Below are 18,773 nucleotides of genomic sequence, written 5' to 3'. Positions count from 1 at the left end.
CAAGTATTATTTATTTTATATTAATTACTCTTCATAAACCCAACCATTTTTATTTTTAATTTCCTGACTAAGAATTACAAAATAACCATAGCTTGCTTCAAGCCGACAATCTCCGTGGGATCGACCCTTACTCACGTAAGGTATTACTTGGACGACCCAGTGCACTTGCTGGTTAGTTGTGCGGAATTGCAAAAGTGTGATTGCGATTTCGTGCACCATATGCCGCAAAAGAAATTTTACCCACTCATTAGTGGTTTAGATGCAAAATTGGCTAATGCAACTGATGGACACACATAAGAATCCAATAACCTACTTCTTGAATTTAGTTTTTCCAATTCCGATCCGAAGATATAATAAACTGTTTCTTGTTGTGGTTGTGGTGCAGTATTCTGTGCAAGATAGGAACAACTGATGCAGAGAAGGCGAAGGGAAAAATAATGGTTCGTAGTAGAGGCGAGACCGCGAGAGTGGAGAAGGGCCTTGTGGCTATGGAGGCTGGTGCAGTTGGAATGATTCTTTGCAACGATAAGTTCAGTGGTGCAGTTTTGTGGAAAGTACAATCTGATTTAGCTTTAGGAGTTGTTTAAAGAAGAAGGGGTGGTGGAGCACAGACTGTTTTTGAATAGTTACAAAAATATATAAAAAAATATCCATTTAATATAAAAAAAAGGGTTAAGTATTTTTTTCATCCCTAACGTCTTAGGTCAAAATCAAAATCGTCCCCGACCTTTTTTTGTTATTAAAATCATCCACAACGTTACAAAACGTCATAAAATCATCATTTTTACAAAAAATAATAATGCGTTGACAATTTTACCCTTAAAACAAAAATAAAAATAATATTAAAAAAAAAAAAGCAAAACCCCGCCCCCACCCCCACCCCCACCCACCCCACTCCCCAGCCTCTTCGATCTCTCTCTCTCCCCCCCACCAAATTTTACCTTTCTCCTACTCTCAGACACGCTCCACTGCCAATATAACCAAACTCTCAGACCCCCTGACCCTGCTTTCCAAGTTTCAACTTCTTTCTTCCTCATTCCTTCTATTTTTCTGTTAATGATGCTAACTAACTGAACCACTTGTTCAAATTGCAAAATTTGCGTTAAGGCACTGTCATTGCAGAAGAAGAAAGAGTGAGAAAGCAGTGCATTGGTTGGTAAACAAGATCTAACTTTTCTCTATTAGTCTACTGATCCATTGAATTGAGTTTTGTTTTATTTTATTTTTGTATGGATTCCTGACCAGATTGTGCATTGTTGAGGTTTGAGTGTGGTTTTATGTTGGCTGTTGGAGTTGTGTTGGGTAAGGAATTCAAGTGAAAAGAGTTAAGGATAGTGGGTGGGGCGGTGGTGGTGGTGGTGGTGGTGTTGATGGTGAAGAGAGAAAAAGAGAAAGAGAGAGAGAGAGGTGATGGATGCGTAGATGATGAAGATGCAGGAAGACAGAGGGAGGGGGTTAGTGGCGAAGGAGGGGAAGAGTTTTTTTTTTATTTTTGTTTTAAGGGTAAAATTGTCAAAGCATTATTATTTTTTGTAGAAAGGATGATTTTATAACATTTTGTAACGTTGGGATGCTTTTAATAACAAAAAAAAGTCGGGGACGATTTTGATTTTGACCCAAGACGTTAAGGACGAAAAAAAATACTTAACCAAAAAAAAAATCATAATGCTTAACAAAAGAAATGTCCAACTATAGGATTTAAAAAAAAACCATATAATTCTTAAAAAATTAGAAATATCCACATTTGCAATACAAAAAATTCGAAAAATATATTAAAAAATATTTATTTAGTATGAAAAAGAAACATTATAATGCTTAGCAGAAGAAACATCCATGTATATCAACTTATCTTTGTTAAGACGGGTTTCGAAATCCAATCCATTAAAAAGTTGGCAGAAATTTAGCTAAACCCTAGTTGATTCCTTAGCGAAACTCTTTTATAAACTATTTTTTAAAAACTAATTTTTATAAACTACTTTCAAAAATAAAATATTTATTAAACCAAACCATAATACAAGAGTGATAAAGATGTTTAGATGGATAAAGAGCAAAACATAAAACATAAGATATAAGAAGAAGATTTGAAATAGCACCTCTTATAAAAAGATTGTATATAAAAATATTTTAAGTGATTTGAACATGCATGTGAGAAGAAAATTAGTAGAATAACTAGTTAAAAAGATATATATGATGAAAGATAAAAATAAGTGGTAAAAAATAGAGAATTATATATATATATAGTCTTGTTATAAACAGAAAATATAATAAGACTCAAGTATTATTTAATCTAAATATACAATCTTAACGACATAAGACTTTTTTACTTTTTTCGTAATATTGATATTGGTCTATTGAGTATATCTGTATATAAATTGAGAGAACATATATAGATATCCCATTATTAATTAGTTTGGCGCTGAGTTCCGAATAATCCTGGTTCATATACCTGGAATTATCCTGACATCTTTAATCTAATTAATTTAGCATTGTTTTTTAAATAAATAAACTATATATAAATCGAGAGAACATAGATAAACCATTATTAGTTTGGCGCAGAGTTTTGAATTATCCTTACTCATATACCTGGAATTATTTCGTCCTCTTTAATCTAATCAATTTAGCATTGTTTTAATTTTATAAGTAAATAAAAGGAACCCCATTACTTTACGATCATAACAAATATGTGCTTCACAATGAAAGGGTTTCGACAAACTATATAATGATAGCGACCTTTTTGCTCCCACCACTCCTCCTCCATAATCAACATAATGTTAGTAGCAAATAAAAGGGAAATAAAATACGAATATTATTGTTATAACTGCTTAATACAATAACATGGCTTCCTGCCTCTGAAACACCTGATGAAGCAATAAGTGAACTTTTGAATCTCATCTTAGTTTGTTTCCATAAAAAAATACAGCCACGTAAGAGTGCAAGCCCGGAATTTCATCAAGTTATGACTCCAACTCAATAATCTGACAGAATATATAGCTGGTAGCTAGTGTTATCGTACTATTTTATTTTCTATTAATTTCCGAGAGGTCCGAATCGCCAAAGGGAAACCATAATAATTAAGATTGGTCATTTTCATGGAATAAATAGTGGGCCTTTTCAGTCTCAACATTCAATAAATACAAAATAAAGATGATTTGTTAAATGCCTTCAAAAGATGGGAAGCCCTGCCACCCCTCATCTCAAACGCGACACTAGTACGCTACTCTCCATTTATTACTACTTGTCTTCCATAATAGATATATAGAGTTCAGCTAACGGAGACATGTTAATGTAATTAATTAAGCAAATTTATATAGGAAATTAAAATATAAAATATTTAAATTATTATTATTTATTTACTAAAAGTTTAAAACTTTTATTAATAATAACGCTAATTTATGTCTTAAAAATAGATATTAACTTATTCGTCCGTTATAATTTGTAATAACATATGGAATAATAATGTATAACTCGAAAATAATCCTTTTAATTCGGTTATAAGCGTTACAACATTTAAATCATTAACACTGAATTATATGACATCGATCTAATAGACTAACTGATATGATTATTATACATCGGTTATATGTAATTCAACTATGAATATATAGATCACTTATTAATAACAATCATTCAAACAAATATCAAAATACTCAGATATGCTATTATTTTCCGTTTAAAACTTTATTATTTGAGAAGATAACCATTACTCTTCATTTCAGATATAAAGGAAAGGGTAAGAAGATTGTTTAGATTATTGCAATTTATAAAGCCTATTATTTACTTATTGACTTGAGCGTCGGAGTGCCTTTTGCAGGTACCCAATCCCTTATTCTCTCATTACTGATGTATAACTCATTCCGACGGAAAGCTCGCAGATACTCATCGGCGGACGAGCTATACAGTGGCCAACCTCCACAAGAACAATTGACGCCCATAGTGGGGACTAGAAACAAAAACCCTTCTTTCTTTAGGTTCCAAAACTCCCATACCTGTTCATGGCTAACTAGCCTCCTCCCACACCATTCGAACTTCTTCGGATGGTAACAGGGCTACAACAAGCTAATCAGCGTATGGCGGAAGAAAACCAACGAATGACAAATCAAATAGTCGAGTTAACCAATGCTCGGATTGAAAACAATGACAATGAGCAACCAAAAGACAAGGAAGAAAATTCTAATTCAACATACATCTCGGAAAAACTCAACAATCAGAGAGAGACCAGCAAAACGATGACGATGACGAATTGGACAACGTTGTTGGACCATTTATAGTCAACGTCATAAATTTTCAAACTACCTAGGAACTTCACACTACCAATAACTTTAACTCCCTACGATGGCATGTGACATCTGAGAAAATATGTCAAGAAGTTTCGATCTATGATGATAGTGAACAGTGCTTCTGATCCTATTTTGTGTCATCATTTTCCTACCTTTTTGGACGGCTTTGCACTTAATTGGTTTTCATCTTTGTCTACAGGTTTAATCTCATGCTTCCAGGAGCTTGCTAAGCAATTCGAAGATCAGTTCGCTGCATCTTCCATCTATCTACATGATTTCGACTATCTGAACACTATCAAGCAAGGACATAATGAGAGTTAAGGGAATATGTGACCTGTTTCACCAAAGTAGCGATCAACATCCTAAACCTTCACCCCGAGGTACACCTACATGATATAAAAAGTGGACTCCGTCCCGATAAGTTCCAAGAAGCCATCACAGTGGCCAAACCCAAAACCTTGGCTGAGTTTCGAGAGAAAGCTAAGGGTCAAATAGAAATTGAAGAGCTGTGCCAAGCTCTAATATTTGAAAAGAATTAAAACAATAAGGATGGCGATAAAGCTCGGGACAACAAGAAAACTTTTTGGTTGGCACCGCGTTACGATTCTTATATTAGTTCAACACCAAAAGGGAGGAAATCATCAAAGAAATACTAAATTTGAAGCTAATCAAACCTCCTCGAAAGGCCAGAACCTACCAAGATACGAAGAACGTGGACAAGACAAAGTACTGTGCTTTCATCAGAAACATGGGTACACTACTGACGAGTGTGTTGTAGCCAAAGACTTGCTCAAGCGCTTAGCTCGACAAGGACATCTGGACAAATACATCAGTAGCCACTTCCAAAAGTGCAACACACAATAATATGACTTGTCTTCTGCAGGTCAACCTTCTTGGGATAAGGACAAAGCACATACAGCTCAGCCCAATCAACCCTGAGGTGTGATTAATTGGATATCTGGGGGCTTCGCCAGAGGTGGAGCATCAAGCTCCGCTCGCAAATGCACTTACTGAGCTATGCTCGCTGTTGAGAGCACCATCAACAATCATTAAAATTTGTGCACCTTCCTTAAATTGACATTCCAACCGTTCGATTTTAATTCAACCGAACTTAATTTAGATGACCCAGTTGTCATCTCTATTCAACTGGGAGACCTCATAGTTTGAAAAGTCTTGTTGAATCTAGGAAGTAGCACCAATGTTCTATTTTAATCCACATTTCAGAAAATGAAGTTGAGTGATAATATACTGCAACCATCCACTAGAGACCTGATAGGATTTTCAGGTGAACGAGTACCTGTGTTGGGATCAGTGTGGTTACAACCCACACTTGGTGAGAATCCTCGAACCAAAACTTTAGATGTTCAATACCTTGTGATTGATTGTTTCAGTCCTTATAAGTTAATACTTGGCCGATCTTTTTTGAATAAGTTCGGTGCAATTGTATCTACAATTCATCTCTGTGTTAAGTTTCATGTGCGGGACAACCTTGTTGCAATAATTCGCAATGACCACCGTGAAGCTCGGCATTGTTATAACATCAGTCTCAAAATACCTATCTCTAACCAAGCTATAGGTGCACAAGTAAATGTCATCAATAACTCGCTCGAGCTTCCCTCTTTAGCTGAGTTGGATCTGCGCGCCGAGTTTCAAGATCGACCTACCCCAAATTAAGAACTATAAAAAGTTCCTTTAACCAATGATCCAAACAAGTTCACTTTTGTAGGTTCAAACATTCATGGTGACAAAAACGAGAAGCTCGTCCAATTTTTGCAACAAAATGTTAATCTATTTGCTTGGACACTCGTAGACATGCCAGGCATCGAACTCTCTGTAATATCTCAAAAGCTAGCGGTAAACCCGTCATTCTGACCTATATCACAAAAAAAAAGTGCAACCTCGGAATAGAAAAGAAATAAGCGTCCTTGGAAGAGACCAAAAATCTCATTGACACCAACTTCATCCGAGAACTCAGATTCACAACATGATTAGCTAATGTTGTCATGGTAAAAAAACATAATGGTAAATGGTGCATGTGCATCGATTTCACCGATCTAAATAAAGCATGTCCTAAAGATGCATACCCTTTACCATCCATTGATGCTTTTGGCACTTTAAGTTTTATGGATGCATATTCTAGTTATAACCAGATCCTCATGCATCCATCAGACCAAGATAAAACTGCTTTCATAATTGAATATGGTAATTTTTGCTATAAAGTTATGCTTTTAGCCTTAGGAATGCAGGGAATACTTACCAACGACTTATGGACAAAATATTCGCTAAGCAAATTGGTCGGAACATCGAAGTCTATCTTGATGACATGGTCGCAAAAACCAAAGTTGGCAAATCTCACGTAGCCAACGTTGTGGAGATTTCCACACAAATCCGAAATATAACATGAGATTAAACCCTGAGAAATGTGCCTTTGGTGTACAAGTAGGTAAATTCCTTGGCTTTATAATGACAAGCCGAGGTATAGAGGCAAACCTTGAAAAATGCCGAGCTATTTTGGAAATGCAAAGTCCTCAAACAGTCAAAGAGATATAACGATTAACAGGGAGAATCGTTGCTTTATCAAGATTCTTACCTTGTTTAGCTTCCAAATATTTCTACTTTTTTTCAAATACTCAAAAAGAAAAATAAATTCAAATAGGATGATGAATGTGAAACTGCTTTTTCAAATTTAAAAACTATTATTTCAAAACCTCCAATTTTTCAAATATTTATCTACCTATTACTGACTGGAAAATTAGTTCTGGTCTTGTTACAGAAAGGGACAAGATACAACAACCTATTTATTTCATTAGCAAATCACTGCAAAATGTTGAGCTTCGCTATCCAAAGATAGGAGAGCTTTACCTCGCCTTAGTATTCTCAGCTAGGTGCCTCCAATCTTATTTCTAGAGTCATACCATCAATGTCCGAACTGAGCAACTGCTACGACAAATGCTCACAAAACTAGAACTACTTGGGCGATTAATAAAGTGGTCAATCAAATTATCTGAGTTTGATATCATATATCAATCCTGAGGCTCAATCAAATCACAATACCTTTCTGACTTTATTGCCGAGTTTACTGCTCCCACCTCCAATGATATGCCAGTAGAATGGACATTATACTTCGACGGCGCTTCCAACTCCCAGGGGTCAGGAGCTAGAATTCTTCTTGAAAACACCAATGGAATTATTTTGGAACATTGTCTACGCTTCTCCTTCAAGGTCAACAAGAATTAGGCCGAATATGAAACACTCATTGCTGGCCTAAGGTTATCCATCGAATTAAATATTTCTGCAATAAAGGTACACTATAACTCTTTACTGATAGTACAACAAGTAAATCAATCTTTTCAAGTAAAAGATCCTCCCTTAATAAAATACTTAGATGTTGTCAAAACACTCATATCTTATTTTTCAAAATTTAAAATCCATCATATTCTCAGGGAACAAAATCACCAAGCCGACATTCTGTCAAAGCTCTCCAATACACAATCACACACTGATACTCTCTTACAATCCACTTTGATTACACCAAGCATCGATTTCATTAACATTTGCCACATTATTGACAAGGATGATTGGCGATGGCCTTACATCCATGATCTAAAAACTGAAAATATTTCCCCTGAAATTATTAATTTGAAAAAATTCAGGAGACAAGCTTCATTCTTTACACTGTTAAATGATAACTTGTATAGGCGAGGTTATACTCGTCCTCTATTAAAGTGTCTCAACAGGTCAGAAGCCGACCTTGCCTTGGCTGAGGTCCATGAAGGAATATGCGGCACACATATAGGAGCATGGAGCTTATCCTAAAAAATTCTTTGAGCTAGGTTTTTTTGGCCGTACTTGCAGAAACACTGTCATCAAAAGGTGAAAATCTGTACAAATTATAAAAAACACGCTCCAATAATACACATACCAGCTGAACTATTGCATCACTCTGAGGTAAGTTGGCCATTCCATTAGTGAGGAATCAACATTCTCGACCCTTTTCCTATTGCACCAGGATAGGTAAAATTTTTAGTTGTGGCAATTGACTATTTTTCCAAGTGGATTGAGGCACAATCATTGGCCAAAATCACATCACAACAAGTGACTTTGTTTGGAAACATATTATATGCAGATTTGGTATACCTCATCATATTATTACTGACAATGATCGTCAGTTTATCGACCATAATTTCACATCTTTTTTACAAAACTTAAAAATCCAACAACACTTCTCTTTAGTTAAACATCCGCAGACTAATGGATTAGCTAAAGCCGCAAACAAAGTTGTCTTACATGCTTTGAGAAAGAAATTGAATGATGTAAAAGGACTTTGGGCCGAGTTATTCCAAAAATCCTTTGGGGTTATAGCACCACTACACATTCTACTACTAAGGAAACCCTGTTCCATTTAGTTTACAAGTCTGATGCAATGATTCCTTTGGAGATCTCTCAATCCTCACTATGGCACAAGCAACAAATCATGAAAAAAACTCGGAAAATCAAACTCGATTTAATTGAAGAAATCCGAGACATAGCCTCTGTTCACCACCGAGCAATATAGTAAAATATAGCTCAGTGGTACAATCAGAAGGTCAATCCTTGCTCATTTCAAGTTGGCAACTTAGTACTCAGAAAGACCAAGCAAGCCAGATGGCCTCCATCTCATGGGAAGCTTGTAGCCAAATGGGAAGGTCCATTCAAAATTCTAGAAGTCATCAGAAATGGGGCTTATAAGCTCGAATCTCTAGATGGTACAATGTTACTTAATACTTGGAATATTTCCTCTTTAAAACAATATTATAGTTAAAAAGACAGGGACAAACTTGTACTCTTTTTCCTACTCACAAAATTTTTCCCAAAAAAGGTTTTTCTTGGAGAGGTTTTGACGAGGTAAGCCTACCTACACCTTTGTAAACAAAGGTCATGTAATAATTCATTATGGTAAGAGAAAGTTGATGAGCGGATAATTTATACCCTTTTTGGCATTGTTTTTACATAGTTTTTAGTATGTTTTAGTTACTTTTTTTATATTTTTATTAGTTTTTATTCAAAAATCACATTTCTGGACTTTACTACGAGTTTGTGTATTTTTTGTAATTTCAGGTATTTTCTGGCTGAAATTGAGGGATCTGAGCAAAAACCTGATTCAGAGGCTAAAAAAGGACTGCAGATGCTGTTGGATTCTGACCTCTCTGCACTCGAACTAGATTTTCTAGAGCTACAGAAGCCCAATTGGCACGCTCTTAATTGCGTTGGAAAGTAAACATCCTGGGCTTTCCAGAAATATATAATAGTACATACTTTGCATGAGATTTGGTGGCCCAAACCAGCGTCCAAAGTCAGCCTAAAACTGTCTGGCGTAAAACGCCAGAACTGGCACCTTTTTTGGCGTTAAACGCCCATTCTGGCACCTGGGTGGCGTTTAACGCCAACTTTGGGCATATAAACATGAAAGCTTGAAAGCTCAGCCCAGGCACACATCAAGTGGGTCCCAGAAGTGGAATTCTGCACTATCTGCACTTAGTTACTCATTTTCTGTAAACCTAGGTTACTAGTCTAGTATAAAAACTACTTTTAGAGATTCATTGAGCACCTTATGACATTTTTTACACTTCATATTGTATTTCTGACGGCATGAGTCTCTAAACCCCATGGTTGGGGGTGAGAAGCTCTGTTGTGTTTCAATGAATTAATGTAATTACTACTGTTTTCCATTCAATCACGCTTGATTCTATTCTAAGATACTCATTCGTACTTCAATCCGGAGAAGATGATGATTCGTGACACTCATCATTATTCTCAAATCTATGAACGCGTGCCTGACAACCACTCCCGTTCTATCTGAGCCCAACGTAGTCATTGGGCGACAGCTTGAATGCGTATCTCTTAGGTTTCTGATCCACGGACCGAGTCCGGAGGTTAGAACCTTCGTGGTATAGGCTAGAACCAATTGGCAGCATTCCTGAGATCCAGAAAGTCTAAACTTTGTCTGTGGTATTTCGAGTAGGATCTGGAAGGGGATGACTGTGACGAGCTTCAAACCTGCGAATGTTGGGCGCAGTGACAGTGTGCAAAAGGACAAGGATCCTATTCCGACGCTAGTGGGAACCGACAGATGATTAGCCAAATGGTGATAACACACCTGGTATTTTTCATCTTAGAGGATCATACAGCCTGCCATGGAAAGAGCCGTGCGTGTTTGGAGAAGAAGACAGTAGGAAAGCAGAGATTCAGATGACAGAGCATCTCCGGAACCTCAACCTGTTTCTCGTTATTGAATTACAAGTACCATTTATTTTATGTTATTCATTCTTCATAAAATACAATTATTTTTATTACTAATTTCCTGACTAAGAGTTACGAAATAAGCATAGCTTGCTTCAAGCCGACAATCTCTGTGGGATCGACCTTTACTTGCGTAAGGTATTACTTGGACGACCCAGTGCACTTGCTGGTTAGTTGTGCGGAGTTGTGACAAGTGTGATTTAGAATTTCGTGCACCAAGTTTTTGGCGCCGTTGCCAGGGATTGTTCGAGTTTGGACAATTGACGGTTTATTTTTTTGCTTAGATTAGGAAAAATTTATCTCTTTGGTTTAGAGTCTTCAATTATTATTTTTGGTTAAAATTTTAGAATCCTTATTTTCTTTTTCTAAATTGTTTTCAAAAATTTTTTTAAACCAATAACTTCATAATTTAGTCTTCTGCTTGAGTTTGGTTTCATATTTTAAGTTTGGTGTCAATTGCATGACTTTATTTTTCTTATTATTAGTGTCCAAAATATAAAAATTTTTAAGTTTGGTGTCATTTGTGTTTCTATTTTCTTAAAAATTTTTAAATTTTGTTCTTGGTGTTCATCTTAACATTCAAAGTTTCCTTTGTTTTGATCTAAAAGATTTTAAGTTTGGTGTCATTTTATTATTTTTCTCTTTCCTCATTGAATTCAAAAATATATTTTTTTTATTTATTTAATTGAGTTTTTGAAAATTTCATAAAAAAAATTTCAGAATTCTATTTTAAATTTTTTTATTTTATCTTATCTTAATTTTAAAATTTCAAAATTCAAAATCTTTTTCAAAAAACATATCCAAAGTTTTTCAAATCTTCTTAGTTAAGTAATTATTTTAGTTTTTGAAATTTATATTTTAATTTCTAATTATTTTATTTTATCTTTTTTTATTTTATTTTATCTATTCGATTTATTTTTAATGAAATAAAATAAAAAAATAAAAATATTTTATTTGCCGTTAACATCAATTTCCTTTTCTCCATCATGGACCTAAGTGGCAGTGAACAGTTCAAAAGGACTCTGGGATCATATGCTAACCTGATTACTACTGCATACGGGAGTAGTATCTGTATACCCCTATCTGAGCAAGCAGTTTTGAGCTGAATCCTCAGCTCATTATCATGGTGCAGCAAAATTGCCAGTATTCCGGTTTTCCACAGGAAGAACCTACTGAGTTTCTGGCACAGTTTTTACAAATTGCTGACACAGTACGTGATAAAGAAGTGGATCAGGATGTCTACAGATTATTACTGTTCCCATTTGCTGTAAAAGATCGAGCTAAGAGGTGGTTAAATAACCAACCCACAGCAAGCATAAGAACATGGAAACAGTTATCAGACAAATTCCTGAATCAATATTACCCTCCAAAAAGAATGACACAGCTATGGTTGGACATTCAAGGCTTTAAACAAGAGGATGATGAATCCCTTTATAATGCCTGGGAGAGGTATAGAGGGATGCTATGGAAGTGCCCCTCTGAAATATTTTCAGAGTGGGTGCAGTTAGACATCTTTTACTATGGGCTTACAGAAAAGGCTCAAATATCTCTAGATCACTCAGCTGGTGGATCTATACATATGAGAAAGACAATTGAAGAGTCTCAAGAGCTCATTGATACAGTTGCTAAGAATTAGCATCTGTATTTAAGCAGTGAGTCCTCCCTGAAAGAAGAGGCTCAAGGAGTGATTCTGGCATTCAAATGCCAGAAAAGGGTGGAGAAGTGGCGTTAAACACCCAAGGGACAGCCAATTCTGGCGTCTAGACGCCAGAAAAGGGTGGCAATCTGGCGTTAAACGCCCATACAGCCCCCAGTTCTGGTGTTCAAATGCCACAAAGGGGTCAGACACTTGCAAGCGCTGATAACAACCCCCTTAAGCAGGCTTCTCCAACCACTTCTGTGGGAAATAAACCTGCAGCAACCAAGGTTGAAAAATATAAAGCCAAGATGCCTTATCCTCAGAAACTCTGCCAAGCGGAACATGATAAACAATTTGCCCGCTTTGTAGACTATCTCATGACTCTTGAAATAAAGATTTCATTTGCAGAGGCACTTGAGCAAATACCCTCTTATGCTAAGTTCATGAAAGAGATCTTAAGCCATAAGAAGGATTGGAGAGAAACTGAAAAAGTTTTCCTCACTGAAGAATGCAGTGCAGTCATTCTGAAAAGCTTACCAGAGAAGCTTAAAGATCCCGGAAGCTTTATGATACCATGCACATTAGAGGATGCTTGTACCAAGACAGCTCTATGTGACCTTGGGGCAAGTATCAACCTAATACCTACATCCACTATCAAAAAGCTTGGTCTGGCTGATGAAGTTAAACCAACCCGGATATGCCTCCAACTTGCTGATGGCTCTATTAAAATCCCATCAGGCATAATTGAGGACATGATTGTCAAGGTTGGGCCATTTGCCTTTCCTACTGACTTTGTAGTGCTGGAGATGGAGGAGAACAAGAGTGCAAACTCTCATTCTAGGAAGACCTTTCATAGCAACTGGACGAACCTTCATTGATGTCCAAAGAGGAGAGATAACTCTGAGAGTCAATGAGGATGAGTTTAAGTTAAATGCTGTCAAAGCCATGCAGCATCCAGACACACCAAAAGACTGCCTGAGCACAGATGTTATTGATTCCTTAGTGGAAGAGGTTAATATGACTGAGAGTCTCGAATCATAGCTAGAGGACATTTTTAAGGATGTTCAGCCTGATATGGAGGAATCAGAGAGAATAGAAGAACCTCTGAAATTCTCTCAGGAAGAGGATAAGCCTCTTAAAGCCAAGCTCAAACCACTACCACCATCCCAGAAATATGTATTTCTGGGAGAAGGTGACACTTTTCCGGTGATCATAAGCTCTGCTTTAAATCCACAAGAAGAGAAAGCACTAATTCAGGTACTAAGGACACACAAGACAGCTCTTGGGTGGTCCATAAGTGATCTTAAGGGTATTAGCCCAGCAAGATGCATGCACAAGATCCTATTGGAGGATAATGCTAAGCCAGTAGTTCAACCACAAAGGCGGCTAAATCCAGCCATGAAGGAGGTGGTGCAGAAAGAGGTCAATAAGTTACTGGAGGCTGGGATTATTTATCCTATTTCTGATAGCTCCTGGGTGAGTCCTGTCCAAGTTGTCCCCAAGAAGGGAGGCATGACAGTGGTTCATAATGAAAAGAATAAACTGGTTCCCACAAGAACAGTTACAGGGTGGTGTATGTGTATTAATTACAGAAGACTCAATACAACCAATAGAAAGGATCATTTTCCTTTACCATTCATATACCAGATGTTAGAGAGACTAGCAGGTCATGAATACTACTGCTTTTTGGATGGCTATTCAGGTTATAACCAAATTATAATGGACCCTCAGGACCAAGAGAAAACAACATTTACATGTCCTTCTGGAGTATTTACCTACAGAAGAATGCCATTTGGTCTGTGCAATGCACCTGCAACCTTTCAGAGGTGCATGCTATCTATCTTCTCTGATATGGTAGAGAAATTTCTGGAAGTCTTCATGGATGACTTCTCAGTATTTGGAGACTCATTCAGCTCCTGTCTTGACCATCTAACACTTGTTCTGAAAAGGTGCCAAGAGACTAACCTGGTTTTAAACTGGGAGAAATGCCACTTTATGGTGACTGAAGGAATTGTTCTTGGGCACAAAATTTCAAACAAGGGGATAGAGGTAGATCAAGATAAAGTAGAGGTAATTGAAAAATTACCCCCACATGCCAATATTAAGGCAATCAGAAGCTTTTTGGGACATGTAGGATTCTATAGGAGGTTTATAAAGGATTTTTCAAAAAGTTGCAAAACCTCTGAGCAATCTGCTAGCTGCTGACATGCCATTTGTCTTTGACACAGAGTGTCTGTAGGCGTTTGAAACTCTGAAAGCTAAGCTGGTCATAGCACCAGTTATTTCTGTACTAGACTGGACATTACCATTCGAACTAATGTGTGATACCAGTGACCATGCCATTGGTGCAGTATTAGGACAGAGGCATAACAAGCTTCTGCATGTCATTTATTATGCCAGCCGTGTTTTAAATGATGCACAGAAGAATTACACAACCACAGAAAAGGAGTTACTTGCAGTTGTCTATGCCATTGACAAGTTCAGATCTTATTTAGTGGGATTAAAAGTGATTGTGTACACTGATCATGCTGCTCTAAAATATCTCCTCACAAAGCAGAATTCAAAACCCAGACTCATAAGATAGATGTTGCTTCTACAAGAGTTTGATATAGAAATAAGAGACAGAAAAGGGACAGAGAACCAGGTAACAGATCACCTGTCTTGGATAGAACCAGTAGTAGGAGTGTCCCTCCCCTCTACTGAGATCTCTGAAACCTTTCTGGATGAGTAACTCTTCGCCATTCAGGAAGTACCATGGTTTGCAGATATTGCAAACTATAAAGCTGTGAGATTCATACCCAAGGAGTACAATAAGCAGCAAACGAAAAAATTAATCACTGATGCAAAGTACTACTTGTGGGATGAACCATATCTCTTTAAGAGGTGTACAGACGGAATGATCCGTAGATGCGTGCCTAGAGAAGAGGCACAGAAGATCCTATGGCATTGCCATGGATCATAGTATGGAGGACATTTCAGAGGTGAGTGAACAACCACCAAGGTTCTCCAATGTGGCTTCTACTAGCCTACTCTTTATAGAGACTCCGAGAGTTTATACGTAATTGTGACAGTTGCCAGAGAGCTAGTAATCTACCTCATGGTTACGCCATGCCTCAGCAAGGAATCTTAGAGATTGAGTTGTTTGATGTATGGGGTATTGACTTCATGGGGCCTTTTCCACCATCATACTCAAACACTTATATTCTGGTGGCAGTAGACTATGTATCTAAATGGGTAGAAGCAATTGCAACACCCACTAATGATACTAAGACAGTGATGAAGTTCCTCCAAAAGAATATCTTCAGCAGGTTTGGTGTCCCTAGGATACTGATCAGTGATGGAGGCACTCATTTCTGCAATAAACAGCTTGACTCTGCTCTGGTTCGATATGGAATTAACCATAAAGTGGAAACTCCATATCATCCACAGACAAATGGGCAAGCTGAAGTCTCAAATAGAGAACAAAAATAAATCCTGGAGCGGACTGTAAATGCCCGTAGAAAGGATTAGGCAAGAGGTCTGAATGATGCTCTGTGGGCATACAGAACAGCATTCAGAACTCCTATAGGGACCTCTCCATACCAGCTTGTGTATGGAAAAGCCTGTCATCTGCCAGTAGAATTGGAACACAAAGCCTACTGGGCAACCAAATTCCTAAACCTTGATACTAAGGTAGCTAGAGAGAGGAGATTACTCCAGTTGAATGAGCTGGAAGAATTCAGACTCAATACTTTCGAAAATGCCAAAATATATAAGGAGAAAGCAAAAATCTGGCATGACAAAAGGCTGTTATCTAGAGTCTTTGAGACAGGACAGAAGGTCCTACTATTTAACTCAAGACTCAGATTGTTTTCCAGGAAATTGAAATCCCGGTGGAGGGGCCCATATATGATAACAAGTGTGTCTCCATATGGCTATGTAGAAGTTCAAGATGTTGATTCAGACAAAAAGTTCATTGTTAATGGACAAAGAATCAAACATTATCTTGAAGGGAATGTTGAGCAAGAATGCTCAAAGCTGAGACTAAATTAAAATCTCAATCAAGTCCAGCTAAAGATAGTAAAGAAGCGCTTGCTGGGAGACAACCCAGCCATAATCAATAATTAGATATTTGTAACAGTTAGATAAGTCTTTTTAATTTTGTTTTTCTTGTTATTTAATATATTTTCAGTGAAAAAGTCAGAAAAATGGAAATTCAAGACATAAAACAGCGAAATCACAGAGGAAAGGAGCTCACTGGCGTCAAAACGCCAGTAAAGAGGCAAACTGGGCGTTAAACGCCAGAATGGATACCATTCTGGGCATTTAACGCCAAAAAGATAGCATTCTGGACGTTAAATGGCAGAATAGGCAGCATTCTGGGCGTTTAACACCAGAATTGGCAGCATTCTGGGCGTTCAGAAAAACGCCCAGTGAAGAAGGATTTCTGGCGTTTAACGCCAGCCAGGGTACCTGGCTGGGCATTAAACGCCCAAAATGGCCACCAGATGGGCGTTAAACGCCAGAACCATTCTGGCGTTTAACACCAGAACAGACAGGGGGGGAGGTAATTTCGTTTTCAATCCAAATTTTTTCGAATTTTCTTGTTTTAATTCAAAATTTTCTGCATCTAAACATTACAAACATTCAATTTCTAACTTCCATTAACAAAAATTCATGATCTTATAAATTCCTTTTAATTCTCCTTCAAATTCTTTTCAAATCTTTTTCAAAAACTCATTTATCTTCCCAATTTCTTTTCAAATCTTTTCAATTCATTCGTATTATCTTTTATTTCTTAGACACATAAACAAAAAAATTTCAGATTTAACTTCCTCATATCTTTTCATATCTCTTAAATTTTGAAAACAATCTTCTCTTTTGCATATCATGTTTATCTTTTATCAATCATATCTTTCAATCATATCTTTTTCTTTTTAAATTTTCGAAACCATACCCTCCCTTCCCTCTATTTATACATTCGGCTATCACCCCTCCTCCATCATTCGAATCATTCTCTCCATCTGCTCATCTTCTTTCTATGCTTTTGCTTGAGGACAAGAAAACCTCTAAGTTTGGTGTGATTTTCTGTGCTCACTGAGCAAGATCATGGCTCCTAAAGGAAAACAAACCACTCCAAGAGGCAAGAAAGAAAATAATCCAAAACCACAATGGATGCATGAGAGGTTCTGCACCAAAGAACATGCAGATCATTACTTCAAAATAGTGTGCAGAAGATCAGTGATCCTGGAAGTCAAGTTCGATCTAAAAGAAGACGAATATCTGGAGATCCAAGAGCAGATTTGAAATAGAGGCTGGGAGATCCTAGCTAATCCTGAGATGAATGTGGGAAGAAACATGGTCCAGGAATTTTATGCAAATCTGTGGCTGACAGATAAGCAAAGAATGGAGGGAACTTCCTTCCACACTTTTCGAACCATAGTCAGAGGCAGGATTATCTATTTCCATCTTGAAAAAGTGAGAGAAGTCCTCAAACTTCCTCAGCTGCAGGATGATCCAGAATCCTTTAACAGGAGAATGGCTAAAGATAAAAAGTTGGATCAAGTTCTAGAGGACATATGCCTCCTTAGAACCAAGTGGATAACCAATTCAAAATGTGTCCCAAACCAACTGAAGAGAGGAGACCTCAAGCCAGTTGCTAGGGGCTGGCTGGATTTCATTAGGCGATCCATACTCCCCACTAGTAACCGATCTGAAGTGACTGTTAAAAGAGCAGTGATGATCCACTGTATTATGCTGGGAAAAGAAGTGGAGGTCCATCAATTAATTCCTTGTGAAATTTACACAATTACAAATAAGGAATCTACTGAGGCCAAATTGGCCTACCCAAGCTTGATCAGCTGTTATGTAAAGATGCGGGAGTACAAATAGGTGTTGATGAGTATATCCCAGTCGAACACCCAATCACCAAAAGGGTGATGGATGGACAGCAAGTTCAAGACAACCTCATCAAGAGGAGGGCACATGAGCTCCTTCCAGAAATTCCTCAATTTGACTATTGGACTCGCTTAGAAGCATCTGTCACCAAACCGCAAGAAGCTATAAATCAACTCAAAGAGGAGCAGCAGAATCAAACCAGCATGCTTTGCAAACTGTTCCTAGAACAAGAGAATCAAGGGCGTGAGATACAGGAGCTAAAGCGCCAGAAGCTGTCCCTTGAAGAGCTAGGCGTCCCACAAATTGAAGGAGTACTTGCCTCTCCCAATGCAGGTTGTTGAGTCCTAACTCTGTGATAACTTTTGTTATTAGAGATCTATTTTAAGAGTCATTTATTTTTATGTTTTTAATTTCCTTTCTTTTATTATTATTGGTCTACTTTTATGTTATTTTATGTCTTATTTTTTTATTATTTCATGATTAATAAAATTTAGAGTCTTTGCCTTAAAGCTATGAATGTCCTATTAATCCTTCACCTTTCTTAATTGAAAAATGCTTTTAATTACAAAAGAACAAGAAGTACATGATTTCGAATTATATCTTGAAATTAGTTTAATTATTTTGATGTGGTGACAATATCTTTTGTTTTCTGAATGAATGCTTGAACAGTGCATATTTTTGAATTTTTTGTTTATGAATGT

The sequence above is a fragment of the Arachis hypogaea genome, chromosome 16 (genome assembly GCF_003086295.3).
Source record: "Arachis hypogaea cultivar Tifrunner chromosome 16, arahy.Tifrunner.gnm2.J5K5, whole genome shotgun sequence".
Classification (NCBI taxonomy): domain Eukaryota; kingdom Viridiplantae; phylum Streptophyta; class Magnoliopsida; order Fabales; family Fabaceae; genus Arachis; species Arachis hypogaea.
The sequence above is the reverse complement of the archived record's forward strand: the minus strand, read 5'-3'. Positions refer to the sequence as shown.